Consider the following 17,611-nt stretch of genomic DNA (forward strand, 5'->3'; position numbering starts at 1 on the left):
GAAGGGAAGGGAAGGGAAGGGAAGGGAAGGGAAGGGAAGGGAAGGGACGCGCGCTCGGGTCCCGCGGGCAGCCCCGGCCCTCCATCGCCCCCTGCGGGCCGGGCGAGGAGCTGCGGGCGGGGCTCCCCCTGCAGGGCGGCACCGCCGAGCGCCCCCATCCCGGCGTCCCTCCGAGTCCTCCCCGTCCCGGGGGTCCCTCCGAGCCCCCCGCCCCGCCCTGCCGGGGCACCCCTGCTCTGTGCCTTCTCCGAGTCTGGCGGCCCCTCTCCTGCAGCCCTGCCGCGGCATCATGGAGCTCCCTTCCTTCCTCCGTCCCTCCCTCCGCTTGTCAGAACGCTGTAGCTGCAAACTTCTGTCCCAGTCTCCGAGGGAGCCCTGTCTCCTCCATAAGAGGGGCTTTCTGGATAGATGAGACCCTCCTCAAGGGGCAGTGAGATGGAGAAACAGCTTTTGAGGAGACTCGGAGAGAGCTGATGCATCCCCTCACCACCGTCAGGCAGTGAGGAAGATGCTGCGGGAGGAAGACGGACGCAAGCTTGCAGCCCACAGCAGTGGCAGACCTGAGCCTGCCCGAAGTGCTTTGCTCTTAGCACATGTGATCCAAGGACGACCCATGGGATCATCCCGTGGGATAAGGGTCACGAAACCCTGGCAAAGGGACTGGGGCACTGTGATGAGAAAGGCCACCAGAACTGAACAGGTCCTACTCCTATCGCGGTGGAGAGGGACATCTTCACTTACAAGGATAACATGGGGTGGCCGAGGTGTCTTGAATCTTAACCAAGTAATACAAGCTTTGGGCGTTTTTTCCTTTCCTCCGTGTGTAAGGGACTCCCACGTTTCTCGTCCTCCGTCAGCCTCGGCCGGGTGCTGGGAGCCCTTGGCCGAGCGCCGGGCGCAGCAGCAGCAGCAGCGGCAGCGGGGAGTGTTTAAGTGCCCCCCGAGGCCCTCCCGCCTGGGCGCAAAGCGGAGAAGCAGCTGCCTGTTTACAGTGGGAGGGTGCAAATTGGCCTTCGGGGAGAGCCGCACCGCGCAACTCCTGCAGCTCGGCTTGGGCGGGAGCGGGGGGGGAGACCTCCAGCTGAGGAAAACAACCAGGAAGGCGAATATCTGCCATTTCCTAGGGGGAAAGGATTCAGAGGAGAGCTGTCTGAGTCTATTAACTGATGCTGGTTCCTGTGGAGAGATGGTGGCACACTGGTTTACTTCAAATAGTCTGTTTCCATCTCTAATACCACCTTCAAGCATTCAGACCCAGACACACAGAACTCCCTTCCTGCTACCTTCTACAGCGTGTCTCTCACAGAGGATTTTATTTTCCTAACGGGAGACACGAAGCAGGGTTTGCAGTAAATGAAAAGAACCGTGTCCATTTGCATGGTTGCATAATCACGTTATACAGGGATCTTTCAGACTCTGGAGAGCAGAGCAAGACACAGAGAGAGAGAGAGAGAGACAGAGAAAAGTGGGACGTCATGAGCGGGAGCTAAAAGCCAGATCTCTCGATGAGATCAAGGAATAGATGTGAAATCAGTCAGATGGAGAAATGCCTGGATAGCTCTTCCAAACAGTGAGAGTCGCAGGCTTAGCTCTGAACATAAACAAAGCGAGATGTTTCTGGGGGTTGGGCTAGGTTTTGTATAAACTCTGTTTCCTCTTCCATCATTGAAACCGGATGGGAAGAGCAGCCTGTAGCCAGGATCCTTTGCCTCTCTGCTGAGGGCTTACACAGGGCTCAATTCCCAGGGTGCTCAGGCCAGGACCATTCACCACCATCATATTCACTGCAGAGTGAAAGAAAAATCGCTCACTTCATGCTGCTGAATGAGAAGCTCTATTTCCAGAATACACATTTGCCTCTTAATGGTAATTTACCAGCACTGGCAATATTCCCTTTTGGATTCCCTGTTGGTTAGACTGTTGGTTAGTCCAAGCCTCAGCCCACGGTCACCCGAACCACAGCCCTCTGAGAGAAAAAACTTCACTCAAAATATAAATGCTATTAAATCCAAAGGACAAATTTTCACAGAAATTAAATAATCTCTGAAACAAGGGAAACCAAAACCGGACAAGTGTAGTCTTTCCTTTCTAAGAATAAGAAATCAATTTTGAAACTTAGCATCACCCATTTACTATCCTGTTACCCTAAAATTCTCACCTCCCATTCCTTACTCCATTATTTGTTCTGATGTCAGTAGCAGGAGGGTAAGAACATCTCCATAAACATTTCATGGTCCACTTTGTAACTCAAGTACTTCTGTGAAATTTTTAAATCTAGGACATATAGCCATCCAAACCATTTGAAATGTTTAACCATCCGAAGGATTTCTCAGCTGCTTCCTCGAGTGCGAAGTCAAACATCGCCTATCCTGGGGAAAAGGGAGAGTGGGAGGACATGTTTTTTGCATGTTGTACCTCTTCGCCTCCTTTGCACAGTCTGATTTCTTGCTCACAGAGCAGTTAACAGATACAGTATTTAAAGGAGATGTATCCTCAGCCAGAGAGGACAAGGAAGCAACAGGTGCCCAATCTAAATTAACTATCTCACCCCAGGAGCAAAGCTGTCATCACCAGTCCCGGACTTGTTATAAGGAATAAAAGGCTAACGTGAGAGGCACAAGAGAGCCTTCCCTCCCCGAGCAACCTGCAGCATATGGCAGCAGGAACCTGCAGGATTTCCAGTGGCACAGAGCATGACTGCCAGGGGCTGCCTTCCCTTTGATGCCTAGACCTTTTTGCATCATTTGGGAAGTGTGAGGAGGCAACAGGTGAAATGCAAACCTAGCCCACTGTGTTCACATTAAATTTCTCAACATGTGGTGTTTCGTGTGAGTGGGATAACTGTCAGACATTGCCTCTAGAGGACACGTTCCTTGGTGGGCTTGGACTGCTCAGAAAATCCTGGATTCCTCCCCCAAGCCAGGCAGCTCCTGGCTACCTATCTCTGCACTGCTGTGCCACATCATGCCTGCTGCAACTCTACTGTGAAAATTGGGGCATTTATCTGTACCTCTGTGCTCCACATAGACAAAGTTTAGCTAAGGACATCTCCTTTCATGTCCTCACTGCACCTGGAGCTCCCAAGAGAAGCACCTAAACCTCCCAGGGACCATGAACAGTCCCAAGAGTGGGACTGAAAAGTAAACAGAGAGGAATACAGTGCCACAGGAAGGAAGGGATACCTGAGATACCTGCAAATGAGCTTGTGGAGGTTCTGGAAGAAGACTAGGAGCTTCGGAAGTGAAGAGATCCATACAGATGCTGGTTACAGCTGCAAAATACTTGACATAAACGACTAGACATTGGCAGCAGAATGTATGGGTTTTACAGATTTAGCAGAAAAGAATATATTACAAACTTGTTGCTTGAGATGTGAGGGGCCAAGGTATCTGCAACATAAAAGACGAACAGGACCTTTGCATTAAATTTTCTGTCTGGAATGTCAAGAGGAAGGATGAGACAGTATTTCTAAATAATGAGAATGTTCTTTTTCGGCCTGGACTGTGACACGTACACCTTACATACGGAAACAGGAAGCAGGTACTAAGTAGAGAAAAGCTTCAAGCAGGACCCTGTAAGAAGAGCCTGAAGTTGGGAAGGGGTAGAAGTGGGGTGGGAAGGTGACTCACTTGGCTTGCTCAGAGGCTTCTCTTTGCTTGCGGCTGGGCATGTCTTCTGGATGGCACCCATGAAGCGGGCACAGAAGAGCAACCAGGAACAGACTCACTCCAACTAAAGCATGATCCACATGGAGAAAAGCTGTCTGAGCAGGACAGCTCCAGCAGCAGTGGCAGAAGTGTGGAGCTGTTAGGTGGCTAAGCCTGGTGTTAGAGAGCACGTACCAAGGAGCTCACCAAGCCACACAGCCAGAGAAATCCTTCCACACTGCAAACTCATTATGCTGGTCAAGATATGCAAGGGGTGTAAACTGCAGCAGACAGCTACAAACCAGCCATGAGAGCCAGCAGGACCACTCTGTGCCAGGGCCAGTCCCAGTGAATCAGGGCTGCGTGATGCGGCCAGTGGAGGAAATGGTTCTCGTGTTTCAAAATTGCTCGCCAGTGCAGCTGGAACAGAGGTAGGCAAACAGCAAATGCCTCTGGAACAAACTGCCAAGGCAGTAACACTTGGCTACACTGGGGCAGCTCTAAAGCTGAATATTTTCCTCATTAGTATCACTGCAAAGATGCCCAAAAACCACCAGGAAGAGTAACACTGAAGGGAGAGGTGGTATGGAAACCATGAAAAAATTAATATCATTGTCAAGCTTTGATTTCCCATTTATGCAAAGATTCTTTTCTTTTTTAAATCTACTGGCAAAAGATAATCAGTGTGGAGACAGTGGGAGTACCCTGTGGAAAAAAATAGCTTTTCTAAAGAAGTTTACAAATAATGGGTCAGATCTCCTTCAGAATGACATTGAATCAGAAGAAATAAATGGAGCTACTCAGATTTAGTAAGGAAGGGATCCTATTGTTTTAATGTTATTTTATTTTAATGATGTTGGAAAAAGATGATAAATTGGCTCCCTCTGGTTTGGATTTTTCCAGACTGGCACAGGACAGATGCAACAAATGGAGAAAGCCAGTAGGACTATAAATGGAATAGAACTGTAGTTTCTACACTTAGCTATGTCTGTATCTCACATACCAGAACAAAAAAAAAAAAAAAAGAAAAAGTCAAAAGGGAGGGAGCTATGCTGACTTGGAGTTAGGGCTTGTGTTAGTAAATTTAGGGTAAGATACATCTCAGAGCACAGCAAACCCTCAGGGCTTAGCATTAACTTGAAAAAAACTACCATATCTCTGGAAATGAGGTGCTGAAGGCACCCAAAAGGATGTGATTTTTGTCATGCAGTGCCACTGCTGACCAAGAGCATGATTACAGTTAGGTCACTTTGACACTGGAAACCAAGGACACTACCCTCTCCTGCCAGCCATCGTAGTAATTCCCAGCGGCAGTGGGAATCCATCTCCGCATTTTCAGATATCTGCATCTTTGGTTTAACCTTGAGCCTGACTTGCAAAATTTCTATTCACAGCATATCAAATAGTTACTTCCATCCATCCACAACAGTTTTCTATGAAGTTTACATTTCCATCTTCATCAACATATTTTCCAAAGATGTGCATTTCATACGAGGTGAGTTCTGCCTTGTCAAAGATCTCATGCTCACTGATTCCAGCCTGTCTCAATATATACTCACATGTGTATTTATTTTACTTAAACTTACAGCAAAGCAGCTCAGCTTTGTTGTGGAGACGATCCTTATATTTTCTTGGTTTTGAGAATTTGTATACAGATAAACAACATTCAGGATCTGACATTTCACTTTGATTGCAAGTTGCTGTAATTAAGAACCAAAGCTTTATGAATTTTAATCATCAGCTGTAAGTGGTACATTATCTCTAGTTCACAATGAAAGCAATCAAGTGGACAAGATATTTTTAGAGACATTACTGTGGTAATATTACATTAAGTAGTGGTTAGTACACTATTTTCACACCCAGTGATTTCACACATTAATGCGGCTATAGATCAGCGTTAATGACAAGAGAAAGTTATTTTTCAAGTAGCATGAGAAGGGTGGTTAAAAGAGCTGCTGGGGATTTACACTTCAGCAGCAGGAGGGGCACCTCAGCAGGGTTGCAGCTGAAGATGCTCCAGCAGCAGGGGCTGCTTCCACTTCTGCTGGAGACCGAGGCAGGAGCCCCTGAATGGATACAGGTTAATGACAGGGGCAGCATTTTCTCTCTGCTCCTCGGGAGGGAAAAAAGGACAGGAGGGGAGAGCAAGGTAAAGTGCAGTGACGCTGGCACTGAACCTCAGAGCTGGTGAGACGAATAACACACTACTTCTTGCCCAAGGCTGCCACTTCTGCAACACAACATTCCCCCCTTTCAAAGAGGGCACAGTAAAGAACAAGTCAGAAACACCCTTTGGCTTGAAGGTTAAAAAAAATAGGGAGTCTGGCACATTTTAAAGTTTCAGTGTATGCTACTCCACGTGGATACAATGTTGTCTAGATAAACCTGTAAATACAGACATCTCTTCTTTCAAGGCAGGAGAGACTAATGCACAACGCACAGGGCCCCAAAAGCAGCACATTGAAGTATTATCATCCTGCTGAAGGATGCCAGTTCATCCAAAAATTATTTGCCTGAAACTAAAACTAATTAGAAACACTGTTCTGGGAAGGAGAAATTCTTCCTTCTTCCTGGAGTCTCAGATCTGGGATAATAGAAGCTCCAGCAGCCTCACCCCAGACCCGCAGGCCATTTTATTTTACTGCAGAGGTCCTATGGGGATGGCAGGACTGGGACTGAGAGAGCTCAGCAGCCAGCTGTGCCAGGGAGAGAGTATGCAACAGAGAGCTGTCTGTGTGTCACAGTGGCAGACAGCTGTTGTCACTGCATCTTGGATTCTGTTGGAAATGCCCTCAGAGAAAGCCAGTTCGGCTCCACAGAAGGTGGCACTCAGGGGCTGATGCCTCTGCAGCCAGAACTTGCTGATACCAACATCATGGCAGCACTTTGCAGCTCCAGTCCAAACCACCTGGTTACAGAGGCCAGCTGTTGACAAAAGGAGCTTTCTACGGCACCCAGATGCAGTGATACAATGGCCTCTCCTGCTGCTCTCCCCCACACAGCACCAGTGACATTCCAGTAACAGGCCAGCCCTCAAATTCAGTCCAGAATTGTTGTGTGTCAGTATACTGGACCACTGCTGCTCTGTGATATAGAGAAGCAGTATGGAAATACCAATCAGACTTTAGGTACACATTAGAATGGCCCTTTTGCAATATTTGCCTTCTTTTGTTCCAGGGTAACCCACGCAGCTCTGTCTCAAAACAACCTGAAGTAGAAACACTAGGTTCTGCCCCCCACGGTAGGAGAGGAATCTTATATTTGAGCAATAGATAACGCCCTCTGACCTACTTGTGCACTGAAGAATTATTTCTTTCTCAGGATCCTAGAGATGCCTTCAGAAAGCAGCAATAACTGCATATCAGGGCCTACTGGACAGACTATATCCACAGAAGTGTCACTGCAGTGCACACAAAGGCCCTACAACCTGGGGAAAAAGAATGTTGAAACAAGATCTAGACAGAACTGAAAAAGGTCTCCCTGAGAAGCTGAGAAAAATATACACTGTTAATGTACCATACATAAAATCCTGTATGCTGTTTGCTCACTGCCCAGCTTTCCAGGCTCTGCTGGGTTGTTTCTACGTGGAGAGGACGTCAGCTGCACCAGCAAAGCGTTTCTTGATACACAGCCTCTGTCTTCTGTTTCAGTCCCATTTCCCTACACCCTGTGGAAATGCACAAAGAATGTGGGTTCCCTGTACAGAAACTGGAGTCTGCCTCTGGAGAAAGCTCGTGTTCCTCACTCGGCAACGCTCCCAGCTCTTCCCATGGTGGCAGCTGCACAGCTCCCCATCACATGTTTTTCAAGCAGGTCATTAGAACTAATGGTACCTCATGTCAGGGCTGTGGCTTCATCAGTGTCCTCTCCCACTATGGGAAAGAAAATGAAATTGCTTCTTCATTAGTTCAGATGGGGCATGATTTACATGTCCATCTATGCCTGTAATTAAAAACATACTAATAGGAAAACACTAACTGTGACAATAAAGGATGAAGTGTCTAATGGAGTGAGAGGTTTCTTGATCATGGATCCAGCCCTGTACAAATGGAAAGGTGTGCACTTACATCACACAGGGCTTTTTTCCCTGCCTCCTTTTGCCTTTCCAGAGTTAGTTATGTGTAAAATGCAAATTTGGCATCACTTGGCACACATAGAGGTGTCTCTGCTAAGTGTGAGAGACACAAAGAACAGACACCTTTCTCTCATTCCCCTACATCAAAATGTGAATTCCCTTCTTTGGGTTTCTGTGCAAACTGGGGCTCAAGTCAGGGCCCTGTTTATGATGATGCCACACATGGATGCTCGAGAGGAATATGTAAGAGTGTCCCCAGGACTCACAAAATCATTGAGATGGGAAGGGATCTCTGAACATTTCCTGTTTCAGCCCTGATCAAAGATGCTTCAACTAGAGCAGGTTGCTTAGGCCTGTATCCAGTCAGATTTTTAATATCTTCATATGCAGAGACTTGGTAACCTCTCTGGACAGTATTCAAACCTGTTCCAGTATTCAACCCATCATCACAGTAAAAAAACAAAGAAGAGTTTTCCAGACAAAACTTCCTGTGTTTCAGCTTGTGCCTGTTGCCTCTTGTCCTTTCACTATATACCATGGAGAAGAGTCTGTCTCTGTCTTCCTTCCATCAGGCATTTATGCACCTTGATAAGATCACACCTTTCTCCAGTCTGAACAGCCCCAGCCCTCTCAGCCTTTCCCCATGTAAGAAGTGCTCCAAGCCTGTGATTATTTTCCTGGTCCTTTGCTGGAGCTGTTCCAGTAGCACATGTATGTTTTGTACTGAGAAGCCCAGGACTGAGCATCACTCCAGATGTGCCTCTTCAGTGCTGAGCAGAGCAGAAGGACCACCTCACTTGACCTGCTGGTGATGTTTTTCTAGGGTGTTGACCTTTGCCACAAGGGCACACTGCTGGCTCGTGTTCAGCTTGATGTCCACCAGGACCCCCAGGTCCTTCTTTGTAAAGCTGCTTTCCAGCCTCTTAATCCCTGGCCTGTACTGGTGGCTTGGGGTTATTCCTGCCCAGGGACAGAGCTTGGCATTTCCCTTTGTAGAACTTCATGAGACTCCTGCTGGCCATTTCTCCAAGCTGTTTAGGTCCCTTTGAACTGCAGCAGAACCATTTGCAATGATCTGCCTACTGCAGACTGTCTTCCTGATACCAAACACTTGGAGGTTGGCTTAAATCTGGAAGGTACCATCATTACCCTCAAAAATTCAAGCCCTCCTGTTGGCCATTTGAATGTCTAGGGACCCTTAGGAATATGTCTGAGAAGGACTTGACTACGTGCGGATCACTGTACCACCAGTATGAGATCACTGTGCAACCCAAAAATCAGAAGCACCAAACCATGAGGGTTTTCTCAAAGGAATAAAACCTTTAAGGAATTTCCAAGTGTTCTATAGAGGTCATGCCTATTCCAAAAGGCTTAAATCCACAGGTTTGTGGGTTGTTGGGTTGGTTTTTTTTTTCTCTTCCACAATCTGCTGAGACTATTTCTGTAACGTTCCAGCTTTAAGGCCAGGAGGAGTCTGGTCTTGGTAGGTGTCTGGCAGGATACCATAAATCCCTAAAGAATTTCCTTGAGCAGATCATCTCCCTTTGAATGTTTATGGACTGTATGGCTAGAGCACGGATCCTCTACAATCTATGAATAAATTCTGTTCTTAGGCATATTTTGTGCTTGCCCAGCCTTTGGAGACTTTTTTTAGTAAAAGATTTTAAACTTGGAATGTTTCACAATCTGAAAATTATTGTTCTTGACTGTTAGTTGGAGGAGAGGGAAATTTCATATCCAGGGAAGTTACTGCTCCTTCTCCCTCAAACAGGAAAGATGCATCAAGCAAGATTTTTGTAGAGAACTCTCCCAGAACTTGTATTATTAAATATTTTCACTTATGACAAGAATGAAGAAACAGAGGCTGATCTTATTAAACTTTCAGATAGTACCTTGTTGGGAGAGGCTGCAAATATGCTGGAAAACAGACTTAGTATTCAAAACATGTTTGATTATCTGAGAAAGTCTGGGAAAAAAACTCCATGTAATTCAAAGAAGACATGTAAAATTCTACAGTTGCTTAGGAGAAATCAGCTATTCAAATGTAGTAGACAGGGGTAGGACTGGCTACATGGGATTTACAGTGTCAGCATTGGAAGGCAGGACTTGAACTCACAAGGGAAGCAAGTCCAAAATGAGCCAAAAACTGCTACAAGTCTGAGCAGGCCCCACCACTGCATGCCTTTAAGAAAAGGGCAAATGTTGGTCAAGAATGGCAGACAGATATCAGATAGATGCTATCAGACAGAGGGATGGACTACAAGGCATCCCAATGCATCCTTCAGTCCTGTTTTCTAACTTTTCAGTGATATTGTATTTGATAAGAAAAGTTTCACTGCTTGTTTCAGACTGCTGGGCATCTCTGAAGCAGTATTGCTTTTAAGACAGATCTAGTTCTCTGACAATAAGAGGTGACAAGAAAACCAAATTCTGCTTTTGGAAATCTCTTCCAGGAGCTCTGCTCTCCGATCAGTAAAAGCCTTTCTCCAATTTTGTACCTCAATGGAGTCAAAAACAGCTTTTCCCTTGACCTTACAGCCAATGTCATTTAAATAGTGTAGGGGGATGCAGAGTGCAGTGGAAGACTAAATGTAAAGGAGAAGTTCAGCTCTGCTAACTGTTCAAGTCAATGAAACTGCCATAGGGTTTAAGTAAGCCTACAGATTTTCTTCATGGCAAATTGTCCTCAGAAACCAGGTTGGTCTCTTTCCTCAACTGCTTCAGACATGAGTGCTGAAGAATGCAACAGGTTTATAGACCAAAAACTGTGCCAGACCTGAAAGAAACCTACCACAAGTAAGGCTTTGTGATTTTTTAAACTGCAATTTTTAAACCCCAGAGAAGTTTTGGTTTGAATTTGCTTCTCCCTGACTTTCATACAAGCTTTTGCTGAACCAGATAGAACATTCAAAATGCCCAGCTAAGAGGGCTATCACTGTGAAGGTAAAGTCTGATTCTGGGAAGACATGAGCTAGTAATGCTTTGGAGACCATCCTATCCTATTAAATATGGAATAAGAAATTGTCCATACTACTGCCACTGGAGACCCAGGTCTTATAAAGTTTGAGGTAACTAGACTAATCACCATCAGAAAACAAGGGTCAGTAAGTGATAATTAAGTAGCTTGGGGATCTATTAAAAAACATTAGAAATCAATGTTTACACTGTGTAGTAACAAATTACCTGCAATGGGCATTGTTAAGGAACCATTTTTATACGACAAACACTGAATGTGTGCACATTAGAAGAGTTCCCCCGTGATTAGAAATCACAGCACAACTCATTTTATCCCATCCCTAAATTAGAAACTTAATGCCTCAGTTTATTAGCAGAAGGAAATTCTATTACATTCAAGCAATGCTAGGACAGAGAAAAGCACAAATTTTGTGCAGCTCTGCAAAAAAAAGTTGTAACAAAGATGCTCACAATTACAGTTCCATGCTCCAGTGATTAAACAACTTCAGTGACTTAATGTCAGTGGAGTCACAAACACCTAGGAATTCTCTAGCCATGATGGTCTTCAGGAAGCAAAGTAGCTGCAGCAATGACACTGGCAGTGACAGCACTGAGGCTTTAGGAGGAAACAAAGTCCTTGCAGTGCTCAGCACATTGTACCTGAACATGCCTTTTGTTGCTGGCTGAAACAGCATGGAAGAACCCCCATGTTCCACATTGTCCAGGAATGACTCCCAACCAGGAACCCCAAAGAGCTCTTCATGGATCTATGCCTGAGCTCTGATCGGTGCTGTTCTCACAAGCCTCTGCACAATAGCACCCCCTCCAAGAGCTTCTGAAAGGTACACATCCCCAAAGCTTCCCTAGGGACACAGGCTCGACTACACCCAACTAATGGACACCACAAGTACTTACAAGGTGTCTGTTGCCCTAAGAAATGTTCTGCTGTCCCATATGTCCCGTGTTCTAGCCAGTGTCCTCTGGAGAACCCATCCCATGGTTAGCAAAAAGCCCACTAGGAAGCTGCTTACTTTTCTAGACTACAGACACTGGATGCCAACACCACCAGCATGGAAGGTAGCCATTTACACTCTCCCGCTGCCCTGTGGAATTGGGGAAACATGAATCTGTATCTCCACAGCACACACTGCCCACAACAACCCCCTTCACATGATCAGGAGGTCTCCATGGAGCGCACCCCATCTTCAGTAGTTGTGTCTCTCTGCTACTGTGCATCTCTATCACATGTGAAACACTGCCAATCCCAGGCTACAAAATCACACCACGTTCTTGTTCCACTTTTCCTGTTCGCTTATCTCAACCAACCCACCCTCACTATGATATCAGTTTCTGCTAGCACAGATGTGACAATCCACTGCAACTGAGGCGTGCCAGGAGTGCAACAGATTGACACTGCCTCCTTCCTGGCAGAGTAAGTTTCGGCGTCGCTTTCCACAGGTGTGGTAAACTCAGGCACCAGGGATTAGCTGGGATACACATAAGATTGCACTGACCTGCAGTCCATTGACAGACATGTTATGAATATGAAATCCACTGCTAGCAGATACTAGCGACCTGCCCCATTACAAAGCTGTGGTGCCTTCCCTCAAAGACTACTGTGCAGTATGAAAATGGCTGCTCAGGATTCCCACATCAAGCTGATGCCAGCCTACTTCCCTAACTTCCTTCCAGAGGGCGAGTGTTTTCCACCAGCACACACTCCTCCATTTCACATCGCTTGTATTTCTGACTATTGAGGGAGGCAGGGATGTCTCACGCTGCCTTCAGGCTCTAAATGGCTTTCTGTGTCTTTATTTTCCTGCAACACTTCAAGGATCAGTTTTCTTCATGCCTCAGAGAAGTGGTATCTAAATCGTTTTAAACTGAAACAGGGACAGAATAAGCTGTGCAAATCATTTTCTAGTAGAACCTTAATTACATCCTGCAGTGTCTCGTCCTCAGCAAACCACCAGCAATAAAATTCTGCATTTCATTTTAAAACCAACAAGGCTGGGTTTTTCTATTTTGCTTTCCCCAGTTGACATATCCATAATCTAGCCTGGGACTTTGTTCCACAGAATTTTTGTCAAAGGCTCTAGAGAGTGTGCCTGCAACTACTAAATCTTTCTCAGGTTCGCATTCAATTTGCAAGTTATACAACTGTAGCTAAAGAAAGAGACGTTCTGTTTGCAGGAAGGTGTTTGCCAGATCCCCACTGGCAATGGCAAAAAGTGATTTATGATCAGTTTTAGTTAACATGGCCTCGCAAACAGATTTTTAAAAGTCTTTACAGCCATGGCCTAATGCCAAGGCTTTTTCTATAGGAATGTGCTCAATTTCAGCTGGTGGTGGTGTCCTGTGACTCAAAAGCAAAAGCAAATGGGTACAAATATTGAATACATCCTCTTGATGAGACAAAGGGCTTTTTACTTTCCAAGCATCCCCCCCATGCTCCACCGCTACAAATTTGCCTTTTCTAGTTTTTGGTTTGTGCGGGGGCGTTGGTGACTTTTGGTCCCTCAGTTCACAAGATGCTCACAATTACAGTTCTGTGCTTCGATAATTTAACACCTTCAATGACTTAATATCCCTGGAGTCACAAACATCTAGGAATTCTCCAGTGATGGTGGCCTTTGGGAAACAAAGTAGCTGCAGCAATGACACTGCTAGTGGCAAGTGCAGTGTCTTTAGGAGGAACCAGAACTCGGTTCATCCTTCTGTGCAGGAGTCCTGGGTGTTGTTAACTCCTCCAAGAAAGATGGATTTGTCTCTACTGTTTTTAAGGGGTACAAATAAAAGCCTTAGATATATTCCTGGCCCCATGTTTGTATGTGTACTTACATATTCGATTCACACACTAAATTGGTGTCCTTCTTCCTCTTCGGGGCTGCTGCACTCTGCTACCAGTACGAAAAAATTTTTATGACACTGTCATCACTGTCATGAGCACAGGCATCCTCTGGCACATACAAATCCCTCAAGGGATGAAGCCACTGCAGTTCTTGCATCTTTTCCCAAGCACCAGATGTAGTTGGTTTGTGTTGCTCACACAGTATGCACAGCTACTTAAACTTTAACCTTGGGCTTGAGCTACAGATGCCTTTCCCACTGTTTCTTGGAAGCTCCATTGTTTCCTTTGCCTTGACTAATCCTCAGGCTGGGTTGAGGGCTGGGTTAGTGGCTTCCTTCACTGGCACACTCTGATGGGGTTTCATCAAAACCAAACTCTGGGGTCCCTGGCATTGTTCTGCCCAGTCCAACCCGAGGTTCTGCAGACCCTGCAGAGACTTAGTATGAGCCTTCGTTCATGACCCCAACCCTTACTGAGTGTCCCATTCTGGCACTACACTTCTCTGCAGTGCTCCAGTTGCTGTAACACTTTTATAACTCCCCTCATTCGCATAAAATAATTGAATATTCAATACCAAACATCCCCAAGCCATGTACTGCAGCTGTGGCCAGCTTTCCTGAATCTTGACAGCCACAGTCCAACACCTCCACAGGGCTGCATGTTATGAGACACAGCTCAGGGCCAAGGGGAGAAGGAGCTCCACAAGGATCTCACCAACAGGAAACAATCTTCACTCTCCAGAAGCTGTGTGGCTTCTTATGAGAAAGACTGGAGCCATCCCCAGAAGCCCTGATAACATCAAGCAGAGGTTTTGAAGCTCAGCAGCCTGTACAGCTTCTTTCTTCCCTCTGCTGAGATGGCCATTCTTCATAGGAAATATTCCCCGTTATCTGAGGAATTCAGGAAGCCTAGGACTTCCATTTGGCACAGAAGGATGAATTAAAGGAGAACAGCCCCCAATGCCACCCCTGCTCAAGCAGATAGCAGCAAAGAAAAGCCAGACCACAGCTCTGAGAGAAACTCAACATGTAGGAAGTATGTTTTCTTCAACTCAGTCTTATAAGAAGCTTGGAGAACCAAACTCTTTCCCAAGCACCCTTCTTCTAACCTATGTTGAATATGTAAAGCAAGGACATCAGATTTACAGCCAAGTGATTTTCCACTCCGGGCACATGGAACAGGATGAAAGTAAATTTGTGGGTGTTTATGCTTGATTTGGCAGAGAAAAAAAATGAGGGAGGGGCTGTGTTTGAGGGAGGGTATCAAAGATCAGAGCCAGATGCTCCTGCACGGAGCTCTGGATTTACAGGAAATTAAGAAGGTAGAGAAGGTGAGGCAAAGGCTGTGTTTGAAGTGAGAGTCAAGGGGTTCTGAGGCTTACAACCATCCAAAGTGCTTGGGGGGAACTACAGCCCATGCCAAAACCACACCACAGTGGCCTGGGGTGCTTTCATTATACAAAGCCTGGGAGAGCAGAGGCTGTAAATGTAGCTTCAAAAGGAGCTTCATCTTAAAGTCTTAGCTCTCAGGGCCTATTAAACATTTATGCTGACTACCACTCCTACTATTTGCTTCAGAGAAAGTACCCGAAATAACCTTTGCTACAGAGTGAACTACTACAGCTCTAGTGGCTGTGTAGGAGACTAGCAGAGAGCTGTGAGAAACAAACAGAAATGGTGTTGGAAGAGTGCGCTGATGTCTCTATTCAGTCAGCCAGGAAAGAAGCAGGAAAATCTGGTCTGGAACCTGAGAGGGAAGACAGAAAACTTTGATAGAACTAATGGGTGGATTAGTGATGTAGAGATGGCTAAGACTGAGGGAGACCAGCGGAGGCAAATATAGATATTTAACAGTTTTGACAATTTTTTGTTTTTACCACACTAAGGTTCACACTTTTGGGGGAGTCTTCAGACCAGCCTCTAGTTGGATCTATGACTACTGCAGCTCTAAGAAGGACTGTAGAGAAAAAGAAAAAAAGCAGACCTCTATGCAGAAATCAAAAGGAAGACAGAGGATCTCTAGGAGAAGATGAAAAGACGGGATTAATTTTCCTGATTTGCTTAAAAAAATGTTTGGCTGTGCAACAAGAGGTTATGATGGGACAGACAGAAGTACTCAAGGTTTTCACTCTAGGAAGTTGTTCCTATTAATAGCAGATAATACACAAAGATTCACTTATTCCCCCATAAGGACAACTCCAGTAGAGGGTTGTGCTAGCACTAGCACCTTCCAAGCAGGTGCTCAGAAAGTCCCTCAAAGTCACTTATTCCAATGGCTGCACACATGATCCTGCAGACTTTGCCTGCAGGAGCTGCTGCCCTCCAGTCATGCAGCCAGGGGTTGATCCCAGTTTTCACTTGTGGCCTTGCACAGAGTGAGCACTCGGTGCCTGGATTTTTCAGCTCTTGCAAATTCAGTAGAGCTACAGGTCTGTGGAATTTAGCAGTCCTTGGGAAACCTTCATGCTCCTTGTCAGCACATGCTTTTCCTCTTTGGTCTGTTTTCTGGTAATAATTTCTCCACCCAAATCTACAAATACCTACAGGACCCACTCAGTTTCACACAAAAGAGGTCTTTACGACAAGTGGAGTTGGAGGCTTTTGGGGTTTATCAGAATTCACTCTGCAGAAACTTGGCATAAATGTGGTTCCTTCCTATTAATGAGCAGCCACAGCTCCTCTTCCTGAAATTCAAGGCCACCAAGCAAGGAAAGATGAATGTTTAGTGTTGACATTTGAATAGACAGACCCTGTGGAGATGGGACAGCGCTTCCCAAATTCACCCTTGGGAAGATACATCGATTGACTGATCTGGATTCGTGTTTGGATGGTATCTTCTTAACCCCAGCCCCTCTGACCTACATTCATTTGGCTGCCTATCAGCACGGGTGTTGCATCTAGTACCAAGCTGATAAGCTTGTCTCCTAAAGAATGGCCAAATATGACCGAGTTGACCCAAACCAAATACCAAACACTAAGTGGAGGGTAGCTTTAAAGACTGCATTCATACAAACCATTTTGCAAAGTGAAGTTCCTACACACTATGTTGGTGGTGCTCAACCACCAATTCTCAGTTCTCTTCTTTCATTGAGCCATAGAATAGCTTGAGTTGAAAGGGATCTTTAAAGATCATCCAAACTTTGAAGGACATTGACCTGTTGGAATGAGTCCAAAGGAGAGCCACCAAGATGATTAGGAGGATGGATGAGCTCTCCTACAAGGAAAGGCTGAAAGAATTGGGTCTGTTCAGCCTAGAACAGTAACTGCTGAGGGGTGACCTAATTGCGGCCTTCCAGTACCTGAAGAAAGATAGGGAGGGACTTTTTACAAGAGCATGTGGTGACAGCACAAGGAGGAAAGGACTAAAGCCAAAAGAGCATGGGTTTAGATGAGATATTAGGTGAAAATTCTTTACTGTGAGGGTGATGAGGCACTGGAACAGGTTGCCTAAAGCTGTGGATGCCGCATTGCTGGAAGTGCTCAAGGCCAGGTTGGATGGAACTCTGAGCAACCTAGTCTCGTGTCCCTGCCCATGGCAGGGGTGCTGGAACTAAATTATGTTTAAAGTCCCTTTCAACTCAAACCATTCCATGATTCTATGATTCCTTGCAATCCACAGCCCTGAAGCTGCAGAGAAATTTATACAAATCAGTCTGAACCTTTATACCGTAATGATGAGATTTGTGACTTTACCCTAGATGTTCAAATTGAATCAGGCCTTGGCAACAGCGAGTGGTCGGGACAGGAGACAGAGCCGCTTACAGGCTGGACGAAGTGCTTGATGAACCCAGGCGTCCAGGGAAGTTCTTCCTCGAAAACGCCCGAAGGGAGCGAGGGCCAGCAGGCAGGCACCCAGACCTGCGTGAGGCTGGCGGGACTCCTGAGGGCGGAGCCAGGCGGATATCGGGGGGGCTATCCCAGGTGCACACTCAGAGCTCCCCTGGGTAGCGGCTGCTGGTTCCGCACGGTCTCATCTGTCGCAGCCCGCCGCGACCGTGTCACCACACGGCAATGTCCGCCCGCCCCCTCAGCGCTCGGGCGGGAACTGCACCTCCCGCGGCCGCGCGGGGCGGGCGCCGCCGCC

At 46.2% G+C, this 17,611-nt stretch overlaps 1 long non-coding RNA gene across 1 annotated transcript in view; it reads right to left on the bottom strand.

Annotated features, from left to right (window-relative positions):
* The window catches only part of LOC121669355, a 26,970-nt gene extending 9,365 nt beyond the window's left edge, over positions 1–17,605 (bottom strand). The window contains exon 1 of the long non-coding RNA XR_006017737.1: positions 17,221–17,605. This is a non-coding gene — a long non-coding RNA (uncharacterized LOC121669355). The remainder of the gene's footprint in view (positions 1–17,220) is intronic.
* Positions 17,606–17,611: the final 6 nt, after the last annotated feature.

Source organism: Corvus kubaryi, unplaced genomic scaffold, assembly GCF_017639235.1.
Source record: "Corvus kubaryi isolate FWS band 111438036 unplaced genomic scaffold, C.kubaryi_AGA036_p1.0 37391, whole genome shotgun sequence".
Taxonomy (NCBI): Eukaryota; Metazoa; Chordata; class Aves; order Passeriformes; family Corvidae; genus Corvus; species Corvus kubaryi.